The sequence below is a fragment of the Parasteatoda tepidariorum genome, chromosome 1 (assembly GCF_982258835.1).
Source record: "Parasteatoda tepidariorum strain Cologne lab strain chromosome 1, Ptep-v5.0, whole genome shotgun sequence".
In the NCBI taxonomy this organism is placed as follows: domain Eukaryota; kingdom Metazoa; phylum Arthropoda; class Arachnida; order Araneae; family Theridiidae; genus Parasteatoda; species Parasteatoda tepidariorum.
In genome coordinates this window covers 131,358,730-131,378,487 of record NC_141755.1, presented here as the reverse complement: position 1 = coordinate 131,378,487, position 19,758 = coordinate 131,358,730, and the positions used below count along the sequence as shown (strand labels likewise).

The 19,758-nt window shown below is 30.8% G+C and overlaps 1 protein-coding gene across 1 annotated transcript in view; it reads left to right on the top strand.

Annotated features, from left to right (window-relative positions):
• Positions 1 to 14,147, top strand: part of LOC107454023 (uncharacterized) — a 229,318-nt gene extending 215,171 nt beyond the window's left edge. The window contains exon 4 of the transcript XR_011636301.2: positions 13,015 to 14,147. The gene's annotated coding sequence lies outside the window, so the exon portion shown is untranslated. The remainder of the gene's footprint in view (positions 1 to 13,014) is intronic.
• Positions 14,148 to 19,758: the final 5,611 nt, after the last annotated feature.

Here is a 19,758-nt window from a genome sequence, read left to right as displayed (position 1 = left end):
TGCAGAATAAAAAAATAACACCAATGATTTTAATTAATGACACGAGTTAACGTGGTTCAGTGCCAAAAACTCTTAACGATACGGAAAAATATAAGTAAAAGTACGCGAAATAAATTGCTCTAATGCATAGTGAAAAGAGATGTTTAAAATCCTGAATAAAAGCAGGTTTGTAGGCCAAGACCAGCTATACAAAAACGTGCATCGGTGAGCTATCCTTACAAGCTTCGACAAGCTCTGGTCAATTTATTTTTGACAGATTTTTTATTGAGTTTTAAGACGGCGTATGTTCGACCCCCAATGAACAGGATATAAATTCATTATTAATATTTATTTTACCATATATATTCAATGTAATAATGTAACTTTTAATTCAGCATATTATTAAAGTATAAAAGTATTATAAAGTATAATGGTGAAAAGTATAATAGTAAAGTAGTTTATCAGTTCAGTATATTAATAGAGTATAATACTTCGTAAATGATCATTAAATAATGTATGTTATTTAAAACAACTTTTTTTAAAATTAAATTTATGAAAAACAAATAATTTTATTTAAAGTGAATTTTTAACGTATGGTTTTCTTAACTCCTTTATTAATTCTTATCAATATTCCCAAAAACTATAATTTTCTTTTACAAGTTTAATAAATTTTGAAAAGAAAATTTAATTAAATTTATTAATATTATCAATTTGTTTAAATGTATTACTTCATATTAATTAACATTAATAACAATAATATTACATTAATAGTAAATAATAAACTAAATTTATAGTTATTAATTTTTTACATTCATACTTCGATGGCGCAATTAGAATAAATATAGGAACGTGATAACTACCATTGCCAAACGAAGAAAATAATTATAATATTGGGACGTTAGAGATAAACCTAGCAGGACGTTTCCTTTAATGACTTTAATTGGGTATACTATAGCCTACGTCACAGATCGTGTTATTCCTACTAAATTTAACTAGTAAACAGCATTTTCTGCGAACCTGATTTCTAGCAACAAGTAAAAGCATCAAACGAAGTGTCTTGTTATAAGTCGCTACTCGCCAGGTTGGAATTGTATTAGTCTAGTTCCTCTGAAAATAATTTATATTGTTGTTTTACCGAAGTTTATGAATTTAGTAAGCATATTTAAAACTCAGTTTATTAATTAAACTAAAAGGTAAATGTTATTCCTAGTAAGTGGAAGTAGTTGTGCTTTTTTCATATTATACCCAATTACAACTAAACTGAAGTAGAAACCAAAAATTTCTGCAAGTTTCGGTTTTACAACTAACAACCATAGTGCTAAATTATATTTATTTTGCACATTAGTGTCATAAATTACTTGTTAGATTAAGTGATTTACGCTAGATTAATTAATTAACCTAAAGATTAATAGCTGATGTCGTTACGCAATACCATACGCTTTCTCACTCGAACATCAAAATAACGAAACTAATTAATGTTGCCACCACAAAACAGTAAAATAAAAATTCTTAAGTTAGGCCACCTCCAAAACTATTATTAAAATGAAACCGAAACTAAAACCAGACCTATAGTAGAGAAGAAATAAACTGATTTCTGCTTTGCGACAAGCTTCCGTTTTTCAGGGGGCAGAAATAAGCATTTTTAAACGGTCTAGTCTAGACACTTCCATCCCTTACGTCGCTGGGTCAACTGCGCATACATTTACTTTAATAAGTAAATGTGTGAAATGCATGTTATGTATGTATTGATTTTGAAATCAAATTTTTAAGCGAGGAAAAACTTAAACGGGGTCAAAATCCGGTGAATTACAATGAAGGTAAGAGATAAAAGAAACATCAAAACCTATTTGATTGCAAGAAAAAGAGAGGAATTGAAAAACAGTTGTTAAAGACAACGTCAAGTTTCAACCGGCAACCAAATGGGTTTTTACATCTACTTTTCTCAGTAGTGATTTGTCAGATTTTTATATTATTTTCGTTTTTTCTCGCATATTGATTTTTAGCAACTAATTAATATTTATATTTTTTTATTTCAGCTTTTACAGAGACTTCCGAAAATTTATTTATATCAGAAACTGCTATTAAAAAACATAAATTCTTTTTTCAGATCTACATTTAGCTCTACGTAGCTCAACTAATATACGAAAATTATTTTAACACTTTGCATTGCTATAACTCTTATTCTTTTTTTTTTTTTTTTTTTAGTCTTCTTAGCATGGAATTTTAATTAGTTGTAATTTTAGCTACCTGAAAAATATCTGAAAAAATTGCAAAACACAAAATTCTATTTTTTCACGATTTACATTTAGTTCTTCGTAACTCAACTACTATACGACAACTTTATATAACTATACCATATTGTTTTGCATTTTTTTTGCGCTAATTCTTTTTTGATGTAGTTTTCTAACAATGGAATTCCAATTCGTAGTATTTGCAACCACCTGAAAAATTAATAAAATTCTGAATTTCTTATTTTAGTTCAAAAATAAATCTTAGATAAATAAAACACTTAAAATCTAATTAACATTTCAATCTACATAGCTTTTGATATTTCTCTTTAAATCTAGTTAAATTACTTACATTATTTCGCTCTCAAAAAAAAATTAAAAAAACTTTTATATCTAACTTTTTTACACTTAATTTATTTTTAAATTGCTTTACAACAATTCATCCAAATAGTTATTAGCAAAACTAGAAAAATGGTTTAAATTGAATGAAGACAAAATATAAGTGGAAACTCTCAATAATATCGAATTCATGTCAAACGATTTCAAAGAAAATGATTACTTAAAAAAATACGATAGTTTCAATTCATTTAAAACGATAGAAAAGAACTGAACAATGCGGAATTTCTTCGTTAAATTACTTTTCGAATGGAATTTTTTAAAAGTACTTAGCGTTCGAATTAATTGAATAACTTTTATCTCTAGTAATAGTTTCTTTTATTTCGACTTTCAATTATTTCAAAAAGCGGTTGTGGATTAAAAAAAAGGAAAAATAAGGTTAAAAAAGCTTGTAAGAAGGGGTAAAAATGCAAACGATCTTTTTCTTTTCCAGAAATGGAACAAAAATATGTGTTTTTGAGTAGTTCACTTTTGTTTGCCCAATTCCATTATTATTCTCTAAAGACACGGTTATTATTCATCTGCTTTATTTTAAAAATTTCGCTATCGGGCCAAAAAATTTTCAAACACGATCTTTGCACATCTAGCCAATAATTGAGAGAGAAAAAAAAGGCAAATATAATGCTTTTTTAAAATAAAAAATAAAAAGAAAAAAGAAAAAAAGAATAAGCTACATTAAAACGCTTTCACTAGGTAAAGTGATCTGCTTAAAATTATATAATAACGTTTCCATTTTATTAGCGTTTACTTATACCCATAAATTGCTCTTTTAGTTGTTTATATTGTTTTTTTTCCCAGGCGTTTTATTTATATTTTAACAATTTATATTTTTATATTTATAAGTTATATTTATATATTTGCAATTTTATTTGTATATTTGTTATTTTTGTTTATATATTTATGATTCTTATTTATAATATTTATTTATATGCATATTTATTATTTTTATCGATCTTATATTTATATTTTTTTATTTATATATTTACAAATATTTTATTCATGTTTCTCATTTATTTATGATTTATTAATATTTTATTAATTCGTGTATTTAAATCTGTTTCTTCTGAGAGAGATAAGTTCAACCACCACCAGAAGACTCATTTTATGAGATGTGATATTTTACTTTAAAAAATATTTAAATCTCTCGCCTCCTTATACTATAAGAAAACTTTGAATTTCTTTTTTTACTGAAAATTAGATTTCAAATGTTTACCAATTTATTATTTCTCACTCATCAATTATTAACAGAAAAATATCTTTCTACGCTCTATTTTATTCAAGAATATTTTCAATTAAGATAAATTACCCTTTAAAAAATAATTCTACGAGGAACATATTTTCGTCATTTTAAATTTGGATCATGTTTCATATTATTCGAAAACCAATATAATTTTGTTTTCGTCCTGTATCTATCCACGGTAAATGATTTCATTTGACATTCAATCCCATTTTACACAGTTAGTGTGATATTCTATTCATTTCAAAATCAAGCGTTCGTCTTATTTTATGTAACAGTGTAATTCATTTCAAAACAATCATAAGAAATCTATACATCTATACATAATAATAAACGCGGCTGTGTGTGTGTGTGTGTGTCTGTAATCACAATATATCGCCCCAGAAGCCTCGCCCAGGCACGAAATTCGGCACATAATTGTGTTTTGACATAATAAAGAAGTATTTTTTTTCTTTTTCAAAAATTTGGATTAGTTTCTTAGTTATCAGTCATTTTGTAAGAAAATCTATGCTTTTTCGTCTTCAAAGAGCCATATTCAAGAAACTATTAAAAAATGCATATACTTTTCTCCACTCTTATAAATGTATGCTAATGCGAACCTTACAATTGAAATATTAATTTTCGACAACTTAAACCAATAATATAGGAAGGAATTAATAATTTAATTGTAAGGTTCGCATTAGTTTACATTTATCAAAGTGGATAAAACTTTAACTTTTGTACTAAAAATGTGGCAACATATTAGATACGTAAATAGCTACGCTTTGATATATTTATCGCTGTTCATAATTGTTATAATAAGTTTTTCTTCTTCTTTCCACGCTCTTTTTTTTTCTTAAGCGAAGACGATAAGGGAAAATTATACTTGAGGATGCCCCTTGGCGAAATTGGTGACTTATGTTTGGCGCTATTCCTGTTTGCGCGGAACACCGTGGTAACAGAAATAACGGCCAAAACATAATGATATTTCAAAAAACATTGGAAAATTTCAACAAAACATCGGATAAAGCTTGCAATGAACCCAATATAAGCAAAATTAATAAATCCAATAAAAAGGATTTTGAATCGAAGCAAAAATTAATGGAGTAGGTGCAGAAATAAAAGGGAAAAAAAACAACTCACTTCTTCATTAAGCTTGAATATACTCAGATTTAGGTGCACAGAATTATCTAATAACAGTTAGATACTGTCTAAATTTATCGTGACTAGAATCTGTGTACCTCCATCGTCACATAAATTCGGCGAAATATGAATCGAAAATGGCGTTTGTGGTACCGAACTGTTGATGAAATTTTTTTATAAAGTCCCTTTTTATGACAGCCCACATACCTTCGATATTATTGACCAGAAGTAAAAGTAACCTCACCAGTCGGTATCTAACGAAGAACTAATGGACCTCTGAAATTACGTATACCGTTGAACATTAATAACGCTAAAATCTAAACCGTTGAGAATCACGATTGGGTTTCAACATCGCCCAGCTTGGCGAGAATCAAGGGGCACCCTCAAATATAGTCTACCCGACGTTAATTTTTGTAGCGATATAGAAATAGAAATTGATACCATAAAAAAATTATAGAGAAATAGATACCATAAAAAATTAATTCGTTTTCGTGTTCTTTTCATGTATTTAAAGCAACTTTTCTATGCTTTTACAATTTCTGAGGCCTTTTTTTAAGAAAAAAAAACAAGTCTCCACCTGATAGTTATATTATAGGTTAGGTTACCATAACAAAGTTACATCTTCAAACATCCTCAAGAGCTATCACACATCTGCAGCAGAACTGGATATGAAGACAAAATTGCAGGACAGAAACACTTTAATTGTCCACTAATCTTTAGATTTCCTGCTATGTTTTAAAAAACTTTATTTGTGGAAACCTTTAGTGTGGCGGACAGCTGGCCGCCTTAGGCGGCTAGTAACAAATAAATATCACTAATTAGAGCCTTTAGAAAATTTTTATATAATTTAGTTACCAAATGGTCGTTTTTAAAATTGTGGATTAAATAAGCTGTTAAATAAAAAAAATGTCTAATAAATATAATTAATAGGAGCCTTTAGAAAAATATTATATAATTTGTTTACCAAATGGTGGTTTTTAAAATTGTGGATTAATTAACCAATTAAATGCAAAGAAATATCAAAGAAATATCATTGATAGGAGCCTTTAGAAAATTTTTATATAATTTAGTTACCTAATGGTCGTCCTTAAAATTGTGAATTAATTAGGATTAAAATACAATCCTGAAAAAGATTCTGAAATTCTAATTAAGACAGATAAAATATCTGCGAATTGAAGAATGGACAACTTTCTAAAATTACATACATATATTTCGTTTTATTTCTTATTGCTTTTCTATTATATATGAGGCTGCTTTTTAAAGGACATTTCATTTTCAATTTTTTTCCTATTAATGTCTTTTATTTGTATGAACTACTTTACAATTTCAGACAATAAATAAATTGTTTGGTTGCAATTTGTTTATCGTTAGTTAAATCTCCTTTTTTTTTTTCAAGATGCATCTATAAATAGGTTTCTCATTGTAAACGAGGATGCAATTATTTTTCTCCAAAAATGTTTCTTGTAAGCCGACACACAAAAAAAAAAAAAAAATTAAAACTTAGGTTCAAAAATAGAGTGTCAAGGATTCAAAGAGTGATTTGTCTTCTTTCCAGAACAGTACAGAACTTGGAATGTAGCTGTTCCATACAATTTGGGGTGAGGTACAGGAAATGACCCCCCTCCAGAGAAGTAAACATCACTCATTTTGATTCCAGTATATCTTCAGTGTCCTTTCGAATGTATTATTGCTTCAAAAGAAAGTGCAAAGTGAAGTGTGTTACTTTTTTTTCTACACTTCACTAATAAAATAACTAAAAAGGTCAAATCATCTGGTGAAAGTGTTTAAGGGCATTCAAATGATACCCGGTCACACCTATAAAGAAACGATTTTATTAACTCACAGTACGTAGTACACATACTCAAAATGAGTCGCCAAAACTGTTGACACATTTATCCCATTGTGACACTAGCCGGTCGATTCCATCTTTGAAGAAGCTAGTAGACAGTCGTCGTCCGTTGCGAATCGATGTCCGCGAATAGCTTGTTTTAGAGGTCTGAAAGCATGAAAGTCACAGGGTGAAAGGTCTGAACTGTACGGTAGATGTTCCAGCAGTTTAAATTAAGCGAAATTCATGAATAGCAGTTTCTACAAAAAAATTTCTTCAATGTGTTACTTTGTGTCAAGTTAATTACCACTATCATTTCCTTTTTTAAAAATTTCTCAAGAGTACATATGTTACCAGCAAAGTATGAAATCCGGCATTGTATAGAATGACTAAGCATTGTATAGAATGCCTAAAATTAGCCAGCAAAATATGAAATGATTTATATTTCACACATTGTCTAGGCATTCTATAGAATGCCAAATGAGAAACCGGCAAAGTATAAAATACATCTCCGATTCGTCAAAATGTCATTAAAAAATGACAAAATCAAAACGACATCCGATTTGATATTAATTTATTCGTGGATATAATTACATTTATTCGTTATTTTAATACTTACTGGCGATAGATTACATTTATTCGATATTTTAATACTTATTGACGTTAGATTTGAAGAAACATCAGTGTTTGGAGTATCGGGCAAATATATACCGGGCAATGGCATTTGACCTTAAAAAAATATCAGTGTAGGGTATACCGGGCAAATGTATACCGGTCAATGGCACTTGACCTTAAAAAAACATCAGTGTAGGGTATACCGGGCAAATGTATACCGGGCAATGGCACTTGACCTTAAAAAAACATCAGTGTAGGGTATACCGGGCAAATGTATACCGGGCAGTAGCACTGAACCTTTAAAAAATCCTCAGTGTTGGGTAAACCGGGCAAAGGCACTGAACCTTAAGAAAACATCAGTGTAGGGTATACCGGGCAAGGGCACTTGACCTTAAAAAAACATCAGTGTAGGGTATACCGGTCAATGGCACTTAACTAGACCTAGTATATAGTTCAGACATTTACCAAAGGCCTAGTCATACAAGGTCTAGTTAAGTGCCATTGCCCGGTATACATTTGCCCGGTATACCCTACACTGATGTTTTTTTAAGATCAGGTGCCATTGCCCGGTTATATTTGCCCGATACTCCAAACATTGATGTTTCTTCTAATTTATCGTCAGTAAGTATTAAAATATGGAATAAATGTAATTATATCCACGAATAAATTAATATGAAATCGGATGTAATAAATATTTCGGACATTCACCAAAGCGACTATGTGATTGTCAACATTCACCGGTGAAAGTCAACAATCACCGATTTCGCTCATTCACAGTAACGTGCACATCATTTACATAATAACTTCATCAGGACGTTTATTTCATACTTTGCCTAAATAGCATCCGGCATTGTATAGAATGCCTAGGCATTCTATGCAATGCCTAGGCAAAGTATGTAATACTTCTCACATTTCATACTTTGCCTAAAAACGTCAGGCATTCTATACAATGCCGGCGTTTCATACTTTGCACACATATAAGGAATTTCTTTTAAGTAATCTTGACTTAGTTAGGATTTCGCTATTGCTGAATCTTTTAATCAATCAGAGTCGAAAAATATTTTGCGAAAGAAAATATGTGAAGCAAATCTTATAATAGACATTATGTTCTTACTCTAGTAAGCTCCTATTCATTGGCATTAAAAATGCATTTAAATGCGAAGATATAAATAAATTCAATTGATATTTTATAAGAAATATAAAGAACATGATTTTTTTTTTTCTTTTTACACTAAGAGAAGAAAAATGTTTCATTCTGATTATACTTTTAAAACTCAAATATATTATTTTCATTACAGAAACCAACGCTTTAAATTACAAAATATGATATTTAGTTTTCCTGATTGAAATGCTAAACCTGATTCATATTATTAGAGACACTAACTGAAATCTGTCGAATGCATATTTTTTAAACTATGCTGAGTGAAGAGTCAGCAATCATTTTGATGAGTGGGCGTCGCAGAAATCAATCTACAATTTCTATTGAAAATCTAACCTACTTCAACATAATAATTACTCTCTAGGTATACATTTTCAAGTTAAGCTAAAAACTGAACGAAAAACTTCTTCCAATTTGTTTCTAAATACTGCTAAGTCTCTTCAAAATATTTATAAGTGCAAAAAACATCAGACTATTTCTAACTCCGAATAGTTTGAAAATATTACTGAGTCAAACAACTTTAAAATATTTCCAAGTACAAAAAACATCATAATATTTCTAACTCCAAACTGTTTGAAATTATTGCTTAGAATAAAATTCCTAAAAATATTTCGAAGTGCAAAAAGTATCAGAATTTTTTCTAAGTAAAGAGTTTCAGAATCTTTGAAAGTTTAACGAAGGTACAAATTTTTCAAAGTATAAAAACTTCAGAATTTTTCTAATAGAAAGCAGATTGAAAATATTGCTAAGTTTAACAACGTCTGAAATTTCCCAAGTTCAAACAGCTTAAAAATATTTCAAAGTCCAACTTGTTTGAAAATATTGCTGAGTCTAAAACTCCTCAAAATATTTCTAAGTACCAAAAATATCAGAATAATTCTAACTCCAAACTGTTTGAAAATATCGTTAAGTGTAACAACAACTGAAATTTCAACGTTCAAACAACTTTAGAATTTTTCTAAGTCCAATTTGTTTGAAAATATTGCTAAGTCCTGGCTGGGAGGCGCAGTAGGTTTGTCGTCGAACTTCTCTTAGGAAAATTTGCCATAGGTTTGCCATAAAAAAAATGCCATAGGATATTCCTATGGGGTTTTGCCTATGGTAAAATGTTGCCATACACTTTTGCCATATACGTATGGCAAAATTTTTCCATGCATGTATGGCAAAAAAGTATGGCAAAATTTTGCCATAGGCAAAACCCCATAGGAATATCCTATGGCATTTTTTACATGGCAAATTTTTGCCATAAAACTAAGGTGTGATACAGTTTATGAAGAAATATTTTTTCATTGGCTATGGTACACCTTTTCCATACACCATATGGCAACATTTCTCGTTGATATTTTACCATACATCAAAAAATAATTAACTACAAAAATCTTTCGCAATGGATATTAAAAATGCAAAACTTAATAATTGTAGGATAAATATATGTCCAGAAAGCTTTTTTCAAAATTTCTTTGATAAACTTCCCTTGTTTGACTTGCAGAATCCTTTCTGAATGCTGTTCTTATTCAAATAAATTTTAAACGGTTAGTATTAACTGTTAGAAAATGGGCCCGGTGGTCGGAGCAAGTAGGCAAAGTATTGGTTATGTTGATTAGGAACAAAATATATTGAGTACAGGCAACCAATATTTGTTAAAGCTGTAAAAAACAAGAAAATAGAAAGTGGGTCCGGAAGTCGGAGCGAGTATAAAAAACGTTAATTTGATTGATTGGTATCATAATTAGTTCGATAAGCGTCAGATATTAGAGGAACCTAAAAGAAAGCGAATTTAAATAATGGTCCGATAGTCGGAGCGAGTATGAATTTTTTTTAAATTTTGATATGTGATACTAAGCTAAAAATTAAACAGACTACTAAAACAATAAAATATTATGAAAACTCAAAAGATAAAGAGTGGGCTGGTGGTCGAAGCGAAATTAGTTTAAAATAGACCAAACGGGAAAAAAGCCGAATATGTAACGGTGCAACCAGTGGTGGCAAGTGAACAAAATTTTATCTATAAAAAAGATGGTATTAGACTATGAAAAGCTAAGATTAGAAAACAGGCTAAATTAGTTGATCCCCTACTAGTGAGGGATATAAAACTCAGAAAATTAATGTTGAGTTGTGTTAAGCACAGTTAGAAAAGAGAACGCAATATAGAAACATTGGAAAATACAAAACATGTTTAAGACATGATTAAAATTGTAAAAATTAATAATTGGTATTGACACTTGGTCAGGGATAGTAAATAAAAATTAATTGGGTATAGGGAATCGCTATGACGAAAAAGTTTTAAACTTAAGGAAGGATTAAATTGTTAAAAGCATTTTTGGTAACAGCAGCAGATGATTTGACCAGGGACTGTTCCGTTGAGGATATTGAAGCAAAACAATTGTCAACCAGTAATCCAGCAAATCTAGTTAAATGATGACCCTAAGCTATGTATAAATCTGTAGCAGAACATTGTACAACTATATGTGGATACTTAAGAAATATTAGTTGTAAGATAGTAAAACACGAAATAAAAATATAATGCCCTTACATATGTAAGATAATGTAAAGAAGCATTGCAAGAACCTAAGTGGAATTAAAATCAAAAACTAATGAGAATGTAAACACTGACTTTGATATTGATATATGACAGCAATAAAATGAAATTGTCACCGAACAAGTTACAAGAATTAAAAAATTTTAATTATTAAAGAAATGATGATCTGGCTTGATCAAAAACACTTAACTGCGTTTTTCATCATGAAGATTGTTTACAAATTGCTATGGGGAATAGAACACCATTAATAATGGAAAAGTGATGTGGTGGCGTTTTTGCCAAGGTAGGCGTGCTCACATCACGTCCGGGTCACCAATGTGGGGAGAGTAGTTACAGACCATGTCAACCTTCATCTATGAAAAGGTACCCCGACATAGAGTCGAGTTAACATGTCTTATATACTAGTGAATTGCAGTTGTAATTTTGTAGAGGTAGATACGCTACATGACTTTAAAAATTTATATAAGATCAGAGGGAGGGGATAAAATAAAAAGAAGGATGTCGTTTAATCAGAAGCAGTTGGGAGAAAGAAATATAAAAATTTTAGATAAAAATATAAACAACAAGATATTAATTAAAGTGTACAAAGTCGGCGTTAATAAATAGTAAAATTAAACATAGCGAAAACCTATACCCAATCACGACATATTTTAAAAAGATACAGATAATAAAAGTACTAGACAGCCGGAAATTAAATACTTAATAAATTCAGATAGATAATTGCATAGGCGTTTGCAATATAATGTTTTTGACCAAGAATGAGATCGAAAAAATATTAAAATAAGTCGCCAAAGTTAGCGAAAGATTCCACTTGTAGTGGATGACACATTAATATGTCGGTCTGATACTGTAAGCTTAAAAGAATGGAGCATCGGATTTCAAACACTCAAAAATGGGAAAATTGGCCACCCGGAAGCCGGAAAACACTCACCAGGAGTGCCTTGTGGGATTACATGTTGAATTTAATTAACTTCGGGGTGAAAAAATTAATATTTATTTCTTTTAGAAGATGTTTTTGAGGACTCCATAGAAGTTGTTGTTTCGTTGGTGAGGATCTAGATCAGCTTTTCTCTATGGTATACTGCCATACAAATCCTTATGGTTACCATTGGCCTATGGTATACTGCCATACGAATTTCTATGGTTGCCATAGGCCAATGGTGACGTGCCATACAAATCCTTATGGTTACCATTGGTCTATGGTATACTGCCATACAAGTCTTTATGGTTACCATTGGCCTATGGTATCTTGCCATACAAATTTCTATGGTAGCCATAGGCTTTTGAATCATAGGCGTATGGTATCTTGCCATATAAATTTCTATGGTAGCCATAGGCTTTTGGGGTTTTGCCATACAAATCTCTATGGCAATCATAGGCGTATGGTATCTTGCCATATAAATTTCTATGGTAGCCATAGATTACCATAGGCCAGTACTACTAGTAACAACCACATTAGTAACTACCAGTTTTTGGGTCAAATGTTTCGATTCAACAATTTTTAAGGATATTCCGAACATAAACTGAATCCTTCGGGGTTTGATCAGGGGTAAGACAATCCGTGTAACATAAGTGTAGAGCGCAACCCGGCACGAGTGGTAATTACCAGGACGGCCGGGTCTCTACTTTAACCGAGACACACTTACTCCTCACATTCCATTAACTTGCCTTTCCTTAACCTTTATTGTATGTACTCCCAAACTGTAATTACTGTAAATATTCATTATTGTTTATTTTCCCATTTTACTTTAATTTTAACTTTTTTCGTGTACTTTTTTATTACTTGTAATTTTGTTATTACCTAATAATGGCAAAGTGCCATTTTTTTTCTCACACGAACTCCATTTTGCTCTCCAAAATGGAGTTCGAACTCCATATTTTTGTCATGTATGTTTCTTTGTCTAATTTCAGGATGAATGGGAAAAGGGCCGTAAAGCCTCAGACGCCCAGTTCCACTACAACGAACGAACATGAACTGCTAAGTCGAACGGAAGGAGTTATATTTCTGGAAGGAATAAAAAATTTTATTCTTAATTCTATTTCTTTTAACGAAAGTCTGAATCTACGTTCCTTCCTCCCAGATCGTCAAAAAATAAGTTCCCAAAATACTGGAATTAAATCAAAGTAAACACTGTACCCTATTCAAAAACAGTGTTTACAAAATTTGTATGTTGATAACATTTCCTTTTCAATTGACCGTAACCCCAAAAAAGCAGTAAGTCGGAAATTAGCAGTCGAAAGTTTCCGACTCAACAATCCGAAGAAATTCCGAACGCAAACTGCAACACCAAACGGAAAGAATTATTTTTTTCTGGAACGAGAAATACAGAATGATCCTATTTATTTCGTCTAGACCTCTTGTCTCCACTGGCTTTGGATTTCGTCCTTTAAATGGACAGTTGATGTAAACCAATATCTCGACCAGAAAATAAAAGTCTATTTTCCGGCGACTATTATGTGATGGTTGTATAAATAAGAATTTAGAGATCAGATTAGCAATTTTCGAATGTTTTCGTAAGAATGTATATGGCTGAACAACATTTAATTACTTTTATTATGATTTGAGAACTTTTATAGATCACCATAAGTTGTTGAATAATTCAAATCGAATAAAACAAATTCGGACCTTACTGTCACTAGCCATATTATTAGAAGCACTCTAAGATTCTATGTTGAATCTTAATTATCGGGTGATAATCTATACAGGCTTTATTGTTTTGATGCGACTGAAACCGGTTAGCACTTGTTTCAGTATATCAATGGGATAACATCGTAATGCAATACGTTAAAAATAAATACAAATAGGAAGTCTATAAAAAATCTGCTGAATAAAAGCCCCATTACATCGTATGTTTAAATATAAAAGCATTATATAAACTCATGCAAAACATGTCATCATTAAAAAACTACCATTTCGTCTCATCATTTGATCTCATTATTATAATAGACTCATATAATACAAACTAAGGTAAACAACGTTTAAGAGCACAAAAATTGAGACTCACATAATGCTTGATATGATATATATTCCATATAATATATAATATAGGGTGTAATGTCATGGAATTTATATTATATATCGCAGTGATTCTCAACCTTTCTTTTGTGGCGGCACAATTTTAACGATTTCGAAATTTGCCGGCACACAATAAAAAAAAATTAGTTTAAAAGTTGTTTACTTACCAATAATACACTGTGTTAAATAGTTAGTGATAATAATTTTGAATGTGAAATAAAATAATATGTACAACAAAAGCACGTTTATTAAGAGATAATTATTTCTTTCGACTAATTTTGTATTAGTTGGTAACAGTTATTTATTTTTTTGCTAGTTATTAATTGTTAACTTGTTTTCTATAGTTATTAACTGTTAGTTTTTCTACATTGCTATTTTTGTGTGATTTCTTGTTAACTAGTTTTTTTGCTAATTAATTGTTAGCATGTTTTTTTGTTAGTTATCCTTTGCTAATTCACTTTTATAACTATTAATTGCATAGCTTACTTTAATGATTAGCTTTTATTTCCGTTTGAAAATCATATTTAGTTTTCTTTCTTTTGTTAATTAATAATTTTAATGGTCATTAAATTTTCTACTTATTTCAACATTTTTTGAAATTGCCATAGACAATTTAAATTTAAATGCTTCCTTCTTATTTTAACTTATTTTGAGATTGTCAGAGACAAGACAATCGATGACAAAGATTTTCACGCTGTTAAAGCCCGGAAAAATTGTAAAAGTATATATATATAATATTATGTATATATATATATATATATATATATATATATATATATATATATATATATATATATATATATATATATATATATATATATATATATATATATATATATATATATGATATTATACATAATATACACTTTTCTTTAATTTAAACTTTACACGTAATAAAAAAAGCATTTTAATTTTTATTGTATCATTTCTAATATTTGGCGACACATTTTAAAAATTTGGCGGCACACAAAAGTGCCGCGGCACAGTCGTTGAGAATCACTGATATATCGTCTCATTTAACCAACGGATACACTAACGTAAACAAGTGCAAACCGGTTTCAGTCGAGTAAAAACAATAAAGCTGTGCAGTATAATCTTATAGTGCGTCTAATAATTTGGCCAAGTACTGTAAGATAAATAATGCTCTTAACACTATAATGAACATTTTTTAAAAAAAAAACGATTTTTATCTCGAAGATTTATCGATTGCAAGGTTAAATAATGCTTTGTTAATTTAAAAAGAAGAAAAATTTAAAATCTAAGGCTGGAATTATCACTAGAGTTGATTTCAAGAATTATTTGTGACCTCAGAAAATGGTCTGATGGAAAAGAATGTATTTAATTGAATATAAAGTCAACTAATCAACTTTGGTTACTTAGGGAGAAGAAAATCCGCCAAGAGCAATACGGGTTTTGTTTACGTTCAAACTGAATTACGTCGAACATTCTCTCTTATCGAACAACATTCTACTGTTAGAGCTCTTGAGGCTATGTGCTTGACAGTTAGACTTCTACCACGGTTAAAAAATTTGTCATAAGGTTTTCAGCGAACATTCGAATATCTATCAAAAGCCATTAAATGGTTTTTAAAAGTAAAATGTGTAGAATGCCTTCTTTAAATTCTTTTTTATAAATTCTTCAGTTTCCCAAATAATGATTCATAGTTAACACTGAAAAATAAACACATGTTTTAACGTACTTTGATATGTATAATTTATGCCTGTGACTGACTCATTAAATTGATCTGCATTGAACTAATCCACTTATCATTCATAAGTGAGATATCACAAAAAGTAACTGAGGATTTGAAAAATCAGTTAAAGATATGGAAAGTTTACAGTGTTCTGCTTAGGAAACCAGTTCATTTTTTCTCTCCCAGTTTAAAAAAAATGCGTACAAGGTTCAACAAGAGATTGCTTTTATGACTAAACTATAACACAATGTTTTCCTCAGCATGTTAGATCATTTCGTTTTGTACCATAAAAATACAATGAAAGTGAAAACTATATGAACATATGGGAAGCGTTGTTATCGACCCTGTCAACCTTCATCTAGGGAAAGGTACCCCCCCCCCCCATAGAATCGAGTTAACATGTCTTATATACTAGTGAATTGGAATTATTTTTTATTTGTTAGGTACACTACAGTACTTCCACACCAGAATTATATTCGCTGTAGAATTCAATGAACGGATACCACTAGTTGATTCGTTACTGTTTTGTGAGTCGCCGGGAGAGCTCTATTAAGATCACCGTACTTTTGAGTGCTGATTGTGAGAGCTGCATTAAGTTCTTGGTTGTGGTATCTCCTGTGTTGCCTGTAGCAGTCGAATGTATACATTGTGCGTTGTGTGTGATCGAGACTGAGTAGCAACAATGCGTGGAGGTGGAAAATGTAGCAGTCACAAGTAACGAGTCAACTGTTCAATGTGGACCATCCATCGAAGAAGACGTGTTCAGATCTAAGTGGGCGTTACTGCCAAGATAGGCGTGTTTACATCACATCCGAAGGTCATCAATGTGGGGGGAGTTGATATGGACAACCTCAACCTTCATCTATGAAAAGGTACCCCTACATGGAAGCGAGTTAACATGTCTTATATGGTAGTGAATTGGAATTGTACTTTTGTAGTGGTAGACACACTACAGTTGGAATCACTTCGATCCAGCTTGTGCAGCGACCAATACAATGTTAACCTTTTCCTGCGGCAGATGGTACTAATGTGGACTATCAGTTGTGTCAGCTATAAGCAGAGAGTTAAACAATAATTGTTGGATTGTAAATGTCTGGCTTGTCTTGGCGAAGCTTTGCAAAACTAATGGCTTACGATTTGTAAGTATCCAATAAATGTTTAAAATGCTTCATCGAGAGGTATTTTAAGGTGCTCTATCGTATGGGTGCTATACACTTTACCTGCAGACTATGTCTGTGTAGTAAATGGTGACTGATGCACGTTAAATCTGTCGAGTCCTCCATGTTCCCATAACAAATTAACACCTCTGGGGGTACTGATCCAGGATTTTCCTTATCTTCTGGATTAGGATAAAAATGACTTCGACATTCGTAGTCATAAACCCTAAATTGGGTCTGCTGTTCAACGACGGTAATAAAATAAAAATAAAACAGATAAAGGTTGACATCAGCCCCCACATTGGTGGACATGATATGATGAAAGGTGAACAGTTGACCTGCTATTTATGACTGCTTTCCTCCTGCTGCTTCTCAATAACACTCAATAAATATTAAATTTAGAGGAAATATATATGGGTGCAAGAAAATACTCAGGAAGAATTTCGCAAATGAAAGATAAATTAAAGCTAAAAAAAAATCTCATCCAGGTCTTGGGGGGAATCCCTTCTAAGAGAATGCGAAGGAAAGAGAGCGGATAACAATTGAAACTCCTGAAATATCGATGCCACAACCAATCAAAATTGACAATAATGCTTTTAAAAAAAAACATTTTAGAATATTTATTATTTCATTTCAATCTACAGTACCGGTCAAAAGTTTAGACTCACTTGTATTTATTTCTAAACTTTCAAAAATAGTTAAATGCTTCTGACTTAAGCATACAATTTATCAAACATCAGCAAACTTTTCAAAACGCTATTTCCATTTAAAACTGTTCATTATTTTTTTTATTTCGTATCCATTCTGCAGTTGATTACGAAATGAACGAAAGCGCATGTAAATACCTATCTGAAACAAAAGTTTAAGCATGGCGAAGGTTCTGTCATGATTTGGGGATGTTTTGCCGGTGACAAAGTTTGGAGGTCTGGTAAGAATAGAGGAAATTATGGATAAAAAAAATATCGTCACAGAATATTACAGCTTTACACTTTTCCAAGAGTTGGTCAAGGATTTGTTTTTCGGCAAGATAATGCAAAACATTCATCGAAATTGTATAGAGACTACGTCGCGTGAAAAGAAAAGAAAAAAGTACTGAAATACATGGATTGGCCCCCTCAATCTCCCGATATTAATTCTTTTGTGCTGTTGTGGGATGAACTCGATAGAAATGGTAGAAAATGCGATGCACCAATCAAAACAAACTTTGGGAATCTTTACGTAGTTGCTGGAACAAGATTTCAACTAGAGCATTGCAAAAACTAATAGAAAGCATGCCAAAAATATACTCTGCTGTGATTAAGGCTAAAAGAGGATATTTCGAAGAATCGAAGATTGGGCGAAATTCATAGGTTATACATAAAATTATATTCCTTAACGCATAAGTGTTCCCAGATTTGTCAAAATAAAGTTAATTTGTTGTGATTTTCAGTTTGAAAAATCTTGTTATTTGTTCATTTTTAAAAAATTCAAGAGTGACTCTAAGCTTTTGACCGTTACAGTATAATTACAACTGAAAAATAAATATTTCGCTAAAAATCAAGATAATGCTTCTAACTTAGACCTAATTTTATGCCGTTTCTTAAGTTTTCTTGCGACTTCATGAGATGTTACGGATAGAATTTTTCTTAAAAAACTGCCTTAGAAATAGGGAGAGAGAAATTCGGACAAAAGAGTATAGTGGATCATCGATCAAGAAGGAAAACATTCTATCATTGAATAAACAACAAATAAGTAACCAAATGAAATCATTCATCAAAGAAGACGTCGACTCCAGATACAGCATGTGTACTTCTAACTCCAATAGGTTTCTAAGATGGCCTCGTCAGAAGTAAAAACTTCAACAAAAAATAAGCATCTTTCAAGTACTTTTGAAGCACTCAAAAAATATTTTTAATCACTTTCCAAAAAAAGAAAAAAATCATAATTAGGATCTGTGTAGTCATAAAAATTATTTTTCTCTATCGTTTAAAGTTCTTAATTTATATACATAAAATCGATAAAATTCAAAAACAAACACACGTGACAAAATAACTAGTTTCTGATAAATATCTGATAAATATCTGATTGCGGAGAAAATTTTGAAAATCATGCATTTTTTGTAAATTAGAAAGCCAATCGAAACGGCGAAGTAAAAATTTCTTTTTGAAAGAGATAAAATGAAGCACTTTTTGCAAACCCCAAATAAAATAAAAAAACGCTCTTTAAGGGTTTTTAAAAAAAACGTAAATCAAAAATAAGCACTTATTAAAAACGCTGTCCCCATATACGTATACGTTTCAATGTCAATACGAGTCTCGTATGCTGCAATTCTTATATACACTCGTTGTGGGGAAGAAAAGAAAAAAACTTTATGTCATACGGGGGCAAAAAAAGTTTCGAAATAGTCAAATATCTTGAGAAATAAACAGTAAAACCTCACTACAACACTATTTCGTTGACCCAATAAATATAATGTTGTAGAGGAATAAATTATTATATCGAGGGTCTACATATATATATACTTTGGAGGCACAAGAAGACTTTTTTTCTTAATTTTAATATTATCTATGTAATAACTATAAATCTATGTATATATTAGATAAAAATGTAATTGGCAGAGTGTTAATTGTGGTTAAATATGAAATCAGATAGAAATGTTACATCTGTGACCACTTTAGAGATAAGGGAGGCAATTCTAAGAATGGAAGGTTTCGGGGTGCTCGATGTACATCAAGGGTGGTGTATTGAAATCCAAATACAAAAGCCGTTCACTGTGATGAAAAGGAATTACAAAAAATAATAATCAGCAG